The sequence below is a fragment of the Hypomesus nipponensis genome, chromosome 20 (genome assembly GCF_054491055.1).
Source record: "Hypomesus nipponensis isolate SF chromosome 20, ASM5449105v1, whole genome shotgun sequence".
Taxonomy (NCBI): domain Eukaryota; kingdom Metazoa; phylum Chordata; class Actinopteri; order Osmeriformes; family Osmeridae; genus Hypomesus; species Hypomesus nipponensis.
The window spans coordinates 2,010,001-2,015,000 of record NC_140380.1 but is presented as its reverse complement, the minus strand read 5'-3'; the positions used below and the strand labels follow the sequence as shown (position 1 = coordinate 2,015,000).

Genomic DNA, 5,000 nt, shown 5'->3' with positions numbered 1-5,000 from the left:
TGACAATGCAAGGTAGTCTCTCTCTCTCTCTCTCTCTCTCTCTCTCTCTCGTGTCAAAATGAAAACAGCTTCCAGCCCCTTTCATGAAGGACTACTTGTGCATATTGCAAGATGTCAGTTTCTAAGTGAATGAGCAAAAGAGCATACAGCACCTGGTATTCCCAGGCGGTCTCCCATCCAAGTACTAACCAGGCCCGACCCTGCTTAGCTTCCGAGATCAGACGAGATTGGGCGTTGCCAGGCTGGTATGGCCGTACGAAATAAGTTGACAACCATAGGCTACTTATCCATATACAGATTTAGCAATTGACAATGCAAGGTAGTCTCTCTCTCTCTCTCTCTCTCTCGTGTCAAAATGAAAACAGCTTCCAGCCCCTTTCATGAAGGACTACTTGTGCATATTGCAAGATGTCAGTTTCTAAGTGAATGAGCAAAAGAGCATACAGCACCTGGTATTCCCATGCGGTCTCCCATCCAAGTACTAACCAGGCCCGACCCTGCTTAGCTTCCGAGATCAGACGAGATCGGGCGTTGCCAGGCTGGTATGGCCGTACGAAATAAGTTGACAACCATAGGCTACTTATCCATATACAGATTTAGCAATTGACAATGCAAGGTAGTCTCTCTCTCTCTCTCTCTCTCGTGTCAAAATGAAAACAGCTTCCAGCCCCTTTCATGAAGGACTACTTGTGCATATTGCAAGATGTCAGTTTCTAAGTGAATGAGCAAAAGAGCATACAGCACCTGGTATTCCCAGGCGGTCTCCCATCCAAGTACTAACCAGGCCCGACCCTGCTTAGCTTCCGAGATCAGACGAGATCGGGCGTTGCCAGGCTGGTATGGCCGTACGAAATAAGTTGACAACCATAGGCTACTTATCCATATACAGATTTAGCAATTGACAATGCAAGGTGGTCTCTCTCTCTCTCTCTCTCTCTCTCGTGTCAAAATGAAAACAGCTTCCAGCCCCTTTCATGAAGGACTACTTGTGCATATTGCAAGATTTCAGTTTCTAAGTGAATGAGCAAAAGAGCATACAGCACCTGGTATTCCCAGGCGGTCTCCCATCCAAGTACTAACCAGGCCCGACCCTGCTTAGCTTCCGAGATCAGACGAGATCAGGCGTTGCCAGGCTGGTATGGCCCTACGAAATAAGTTGACAACCATAGGCTACTTATCCATATACAGATTTAGCAATTGACAATGCAAGGTAGTCTCTCTCTCTCTCTCTCTCTCTCTCTCTCTCTCTCGTGTCAAAATGAAAACAGCTTCCAGCCCCTTTCATGAAGGACTACTTGTGCATATTGCAAGATGTCAGTTTCTAAGTGAATGAGCAAAAGAGCATACAGCACCTGGTATTCCCAGGCGGTCTCCCATCCAAGTACTAACCAGGCCCGACCCTGCTTAGCTTCCGAGATCAGACGTGATCGGGCGTTGCCAGGCTGGTATGGCCGTACGAAATAAGTTGACAACCATAGGCTACTTATCCATATACAGATTTAGCAATTGACAATGCAAGGTGGTCTCTCTCTCTCTCTCTCGTGTCAAAATGAAAACAGCTTCCAGCCCCTTTCATGAAGGACTACTTGTGCATATTGCAAGATTTCAGTTTCTAAGTGAATGAGCAAAAGAGCATACAGCACCTGGTATTCCCAGGCGGTCTCCCATTCAAGTACTAACCAGGCCCGACCCTGCTTAGCTTCCGAGATCAGACGAGATCGGGCGTTGCCAGGCTGGTATGGCCGTACGAAATAAGTTGACAACCATAGGCTACTTATCCATATACAGATTTAGCAATTGACAATGCAAGGTGGTCTCTCTCTCTCTCTCTCGTGTCAAAATGAAAACAGCTTCCAGCCCCTTTCATGAAGGACTACTTGTGCATATTGCAAGATTTCAGTTTCTAAGTGAATGAGCAAAAGAGCATACAGCACCTGGTATTCCCAGGCGGTCTCCCATCCAAGTACTAACCAGGCCCGACCCTGCTTAGCTTCCGAGATCAGACGAGATCGGGCGTTGCCAGGCTGGTATGGCCGTACGAAATAAGTTGACAACCATAGGCTACTTATCCATATACAGATTTAGCAATTGACAATGCAAGGTAGTCTCTCTCTCTCTCTCTCTCTCTCTCTCTCTCTCTCTCTCTCGTGTCAAAATGAAAACAGCTTCCAGCCCCTTTCATGAAGGACTACTTGTGCATATTGCAAGATGTCAGTTTCTAAGTGAATGAGCAAAAGAGCATACAGCACCTGGTATTCCCAGGCGGTCTCCCATCCAAGTACTAACCAGGCCCGACCCTGCTTAGCTTCCGAGATCAGACGAGATCGGGCTTTGCCAGGCTGGTATGGCCGTACGAAATAAGTTGACAACCATAGGCTTCTTATCCATATACAGATTTAGCAATTGACAATGCAAGGTAGTCTCTCTCTCTCTCTCTCTCTCTCTCTCTCTCTCTCGTGTCAAAATGAAAACAGCTTCCAGCCCCTTTCATGAAGGACTACTTGTGCATATTGCAAGATGTCAGTTTCTAAGTGAATGAGCAAAAGAGCATACAGCACCTGGTATTCCCAGGCGGTCTCCCATCCAAGTACTAACCAGGCCCGACCCTGCTTAGCTTCCGAGATCAGACAAGATCGGGCGTTGCCAGGCTGGTATGGCCGTACGAAATAAGTTGACAACCATAGGCTACTTATCCATATACAGATTTAGCAATTGACAATGCAAGGTAGTCTCTCTCTCTCTCTCTCTCTCTCTCTCGTGTCAAAATGAAAACAGCTTCCAGCCCCTTTCATGAAGGACTACTTGTGCATATTGCAAGATGTCAGTTTCTAAGTGAATGAGCAAAAGAGCATACAGCACCTGGTATTCCCAGGCGGTCTCCCATCCAAGTACTAACCAGGCCCGACCCTGCTTAGCTTCCGAGATCAGACGAGATCGGGCGTTGCCAGGCTGGTATGGCCGTACGAAATAAGTTGACAACCATAGGCTACTTATCCATATACAGATTTAGCAATTGACAATGCAAGGTAGTCTCTCTCTCTCTCTCTCTCTCTCTCTCTCTCTCTCTCTCTCGTGTCAAAATGAAAACAGTTTCCAGCCCCTTTCATGAAGGACTACTTGTGCATATTGCAAGATGTCAGTTTCTAAGTGAATGAGCAAAAGAGCATACAGCACCTGGTATTCCCAGGCGGTCTCCCATCCAAGTACTAACCAGGCCCGACCCTGCTTAGCTTCCGAGATCAGACGAGATCGGGCGTTCCCAGGCTGGTATGGCCGTACGAAATAAGTTGACAACCATAGGCTACTTATCCATATACAGATTTAGCAATTGACAATGCAAGGTAGTCTCTCTCTCTCTCTCTCTCGTGTCAAAATGAAAACAGCTTCCAGCCCCTTTCATGAAGGACTACTTGTGCATATTGCAAGATGTCAGTTTCTAAGTGAATGAGCAAAAGAGCATACAGCACCTGGTATTCCCAGGCGGTCTCCCATCCAAGTACTAACCAGGCCCGACCCTGCTTAGCTTCCGGGATCAGACGAGATCGGGCGTTGCCAGGCTGGTATGGCCGTACGAAATAAGTTGACAACCATAGGCTACTTATCCATATACAGATTTAGCAATTGACAATGCAAGGTAGTCTCTCTCTCTCTCTCTCTCTCTCTCTCTCGTGTCAAAATGAAAACAGCTTCCAGCCCCTTTCATGAAGGACTACTTGTGCATATTGCAAGATGTCAGTTTCTAAGTGAATGAGCAAAAGAGCATACAGCACCTGGTATTCCCAGGCGGTCTCCCATCCAAGTACTAACCAGGCCCGACCCTGCTTAGCTTCCGAGATCAGGCGTTGCCAGGCTGGTATGGCCGTACGAAATAAGTTGACAACCATAGGCTACTTATCCATATACAGATTTAGCAATTGACAATGCAAGGTGGTCTCTCTCTCTCTCTCTCGTGTCAAAATGAAAACAGCTTCCAGCCCCTTTCATGAAGGACTACTTGTGCATATTGCAAGATTTCAGTTTCTAAGTGAATGAGCAAAAGAGCATACAGCACCTGGTATTCCCAGGCGGTCTCCCATCCAAGTACTAACCAGGCCCGACCCTGCTTAGCTTCCGAGATCAGACGAGATCGGGCGTTGCCAGGCTGGTATGGCCGTACGAAATAAGTTGACAACCATAGGCTACTTATCCATATACAGATTTAGCAATTGACAATGCAAGGTAGTCTCTCTCTCTCTCTCTCTCTCTCGTGTCAAAATGAAAACAGCTTCCAGCCCCTTTCATGAAGGACTACTTGTGCATATTGCAAGATGTCAGTTTCTAAGTGAATGAGCAAAAGAGCATACAGCACCTGGTATTCCCAGGCGGTCTCCCATCCAAGTACTAACCAGGCCCGACCCTGCTTAGCTTCCGAGATCAGACGAGATCGGGCGTTGCCAGGCTGGTATGGCCGTACGAAATAAGTTGACAACCATAGGCTACTTATCCATATACAGATTTAGCAATTGACAATGCAAGGTAGTCTCTCTCTCTCTCTCTCTCTCTCTCTCTCGTGTCAAAATGAAAACAGCTTCCAGCCCCTTTCATGAAGGACTACTTGTGCATATTGCAAGATGTCAGTTTCTAAGTGAATGAGCAAAAGAGCATACAGCACCTGGTATTCCCAGGCGGTCTCCCATCCAAGTACTAACCAGGCCCGACCCTGCTTAGCTTCCGAGATCAGACGAGATCGGGCGTTGCCAGGCTGGTATGGCCGTACGAAATAAGTTGACAACCATAGGCTACTTATCCATATACAGATTTAGCAATTGACAATGCAAGGTAGTCTCTCTCTCTCTCTCTCTCTCTCTCTCTCTCGTGTCAAAATGAAAACAGCTTCCAGCCCCTTTCATGAAGGACTACTTGTGCATATTGCAAGATTTCAGTTTCTAAGTGAATGAGCAAAAGAGCAGACAGCACCTGGTATTCCCAGGCGGTCTCCCATCCAAGTACTAACCAGGCCC

The 5,000-nt window shown here is 47.0% G+C and overlaps 13 non-coding genes and 4 pseudogenes across 13 annotated transcripts; all 17 read right to left on the bottom strand.

Annotated features, from left to right (window-relative positions):
• Positions 1-140: 140 nt before the first annotated feature.
• Positions 141-259, bottom strand: LOC146244771 (5S ribosomal RNA; annotated as a pseudogene).
• A 178-nt stretch (positions 260-437) lies between these two features.
• On the bottom strand, positions 438-556 carry LOC146244770 (5S ribosomal RNA). The gene has a single exon (XR_014738664.1). It is a non-coding gene; the product is annotated as a 5S ribosomal RNA (ribosomal RNA).
• A 176-nt stretch (positions 557-732) lies between these two features.
• LOC146244769 (5S ribosomal RNA) lies at positions 733-851 on the bottom strand. Its single transcript, XR_014738460.1, has one exon. It is a non-coding gene; the product is annotated as a 5S ribosomal RNA (ribosomal RNA).
• A 180-nt stretch (positions 852-1,031) lies between these two features.
• On the bottom strand, positions 1,032-1,150 carry LOC146244768 (5S ribosomal RNA; annotated as a pseudogene).
• Positions 1,151-1,340: 190 nt separating this feature from the next.
• On the bottom strand, positions 1,341-1,459 carry LOC146244767 (5S ribosomal RNA). Its single transcript, XR_014739300.1, has one exon. It is a non-coding gene; the product is annotated as a 5S ribosomal RNA (ribosomal RNA).
• A 172-nt stretch (positions 1,460-1,631) lies between these two features.
• Positions 1,632-1,750, bottom strand: LOC146244766 (5S ribosomal RNA). Its single transcript, XR_014739468.1, has one exon. It is a non-coding gene; the product is annotated as a 5S ribosomal RNA (ribosomal RNA).
• A 172-nt stretch (positions 1,751-1,922) lies between these two features.
• LOC146244765 (5S ribosomal RNA) lies at positions 1,923-2,041 on the bottom strand. The gene has a single exon (XR_014738459.1). It is a non-coding gene; the product is annotated as a 5S ribosomal RNA (ribosomal RNA).
• A 196-nt stretch (positions 2,042-2,237) lies between these two features.
• Positions 2,238-2,356, bottom strand: LOC146244764 (5S ribosomal RNA). The gene has a single exon (XR_014734741.1). It is a non-coding gene; the product is annotated as a 5S ribosomal RNA (ribosomal RNA).
• A 190-nt stretch (positions 2,357-2,546) lies between these two features.
• Positions 2,547-2,665, bottom strand: LOC146244763 (5S ribosomal RNA). Its single transcript, XR_014734784.1, has one exon. It is a non-coding gene; the product is annotated as a 5S ribosomal RNA (ribosomal RNA).
• A 182-nt stretch (positions 2,666-2,847) lies between these two features.
• On the bottom strand, positions 2,848-2,966 carry LOC146244762 (5S ribosomal RNA). Its single transcript, XR_014738458.1, has one exon. It is a non-coding gene; the product is annotated as a 5S ribosomal RNA (ribosomal RNA).
• A 196-nt stretch (positions 2,967-3,162) lies between these two features.
• LOC146244761 (5S ribosomal RNA) lies at positions 3,163-3,281 on the bottom strand. The gene has a single exon (XR_014738675.1). It is a non-coding gene; the product is annotated as a 5S ribosomal RNA (ribosomal RNA).
• A 174-nt stretch (positions 3,282-3,455) lies between these two features.
• LOC146244760 (5S ribosomal RNA) lies at positions 3,456-3,574 on the bottom strand. The gene has a single exon (XR_014735127.1). It is a non-coding gene; the product is annotated as a 5S ribosomal RNA (ribosomal RNA).
• Positions 3,575-3,758: 184 nt separating this feature from the next.
• LOC146244759 (5S ribosomal RNA) lies at positions 3,759-3,867 on the bottom strand (annotated as a pseudogene).
• Positions 3,868-4,039: 172 nt separating this feature from the next.
• Positions 4,040-4,158, bottom strand: LOC146244758 (5S ribosomal RNA). The gene has a single exon (XR_014738456.1). It is a non-coding gene; the product is annotated as a 5S ribosomal RNA (ribosomal RNA).
• Positions 4,159-4,336: 178 nt separating this feature from the next.
• On the bottom strand, positions 4,337-4,455 carry LOC146244757 (5S ribosomal RNA). Its single transcript, XR_014738455.1, has one exon. It is a non-coding gene; the product is annotated as a 5S ribosomal RNA (ribosomal RNA).
• A 184-nt stretch (positions 4,456-4,639) lies between these two features.
• Positions 4,640-4,758, bottom strand: LOC146244756 (5S ribosomal RNA). The gene has a single exon (XR_014738454.1). It is a non-coding gene; the product is annotated as a 5S ribosomal RNA (ribosomal RNA).
• Positions 4,759-4,944: 186 nt separating this feature from the next.
• The window catches only part of LOC146244755 (5S ribosomal RNA), a 119-nt pseudogene continuing 63 nt past the window's right edge, over positions 4,945-5,000 (bottom strand).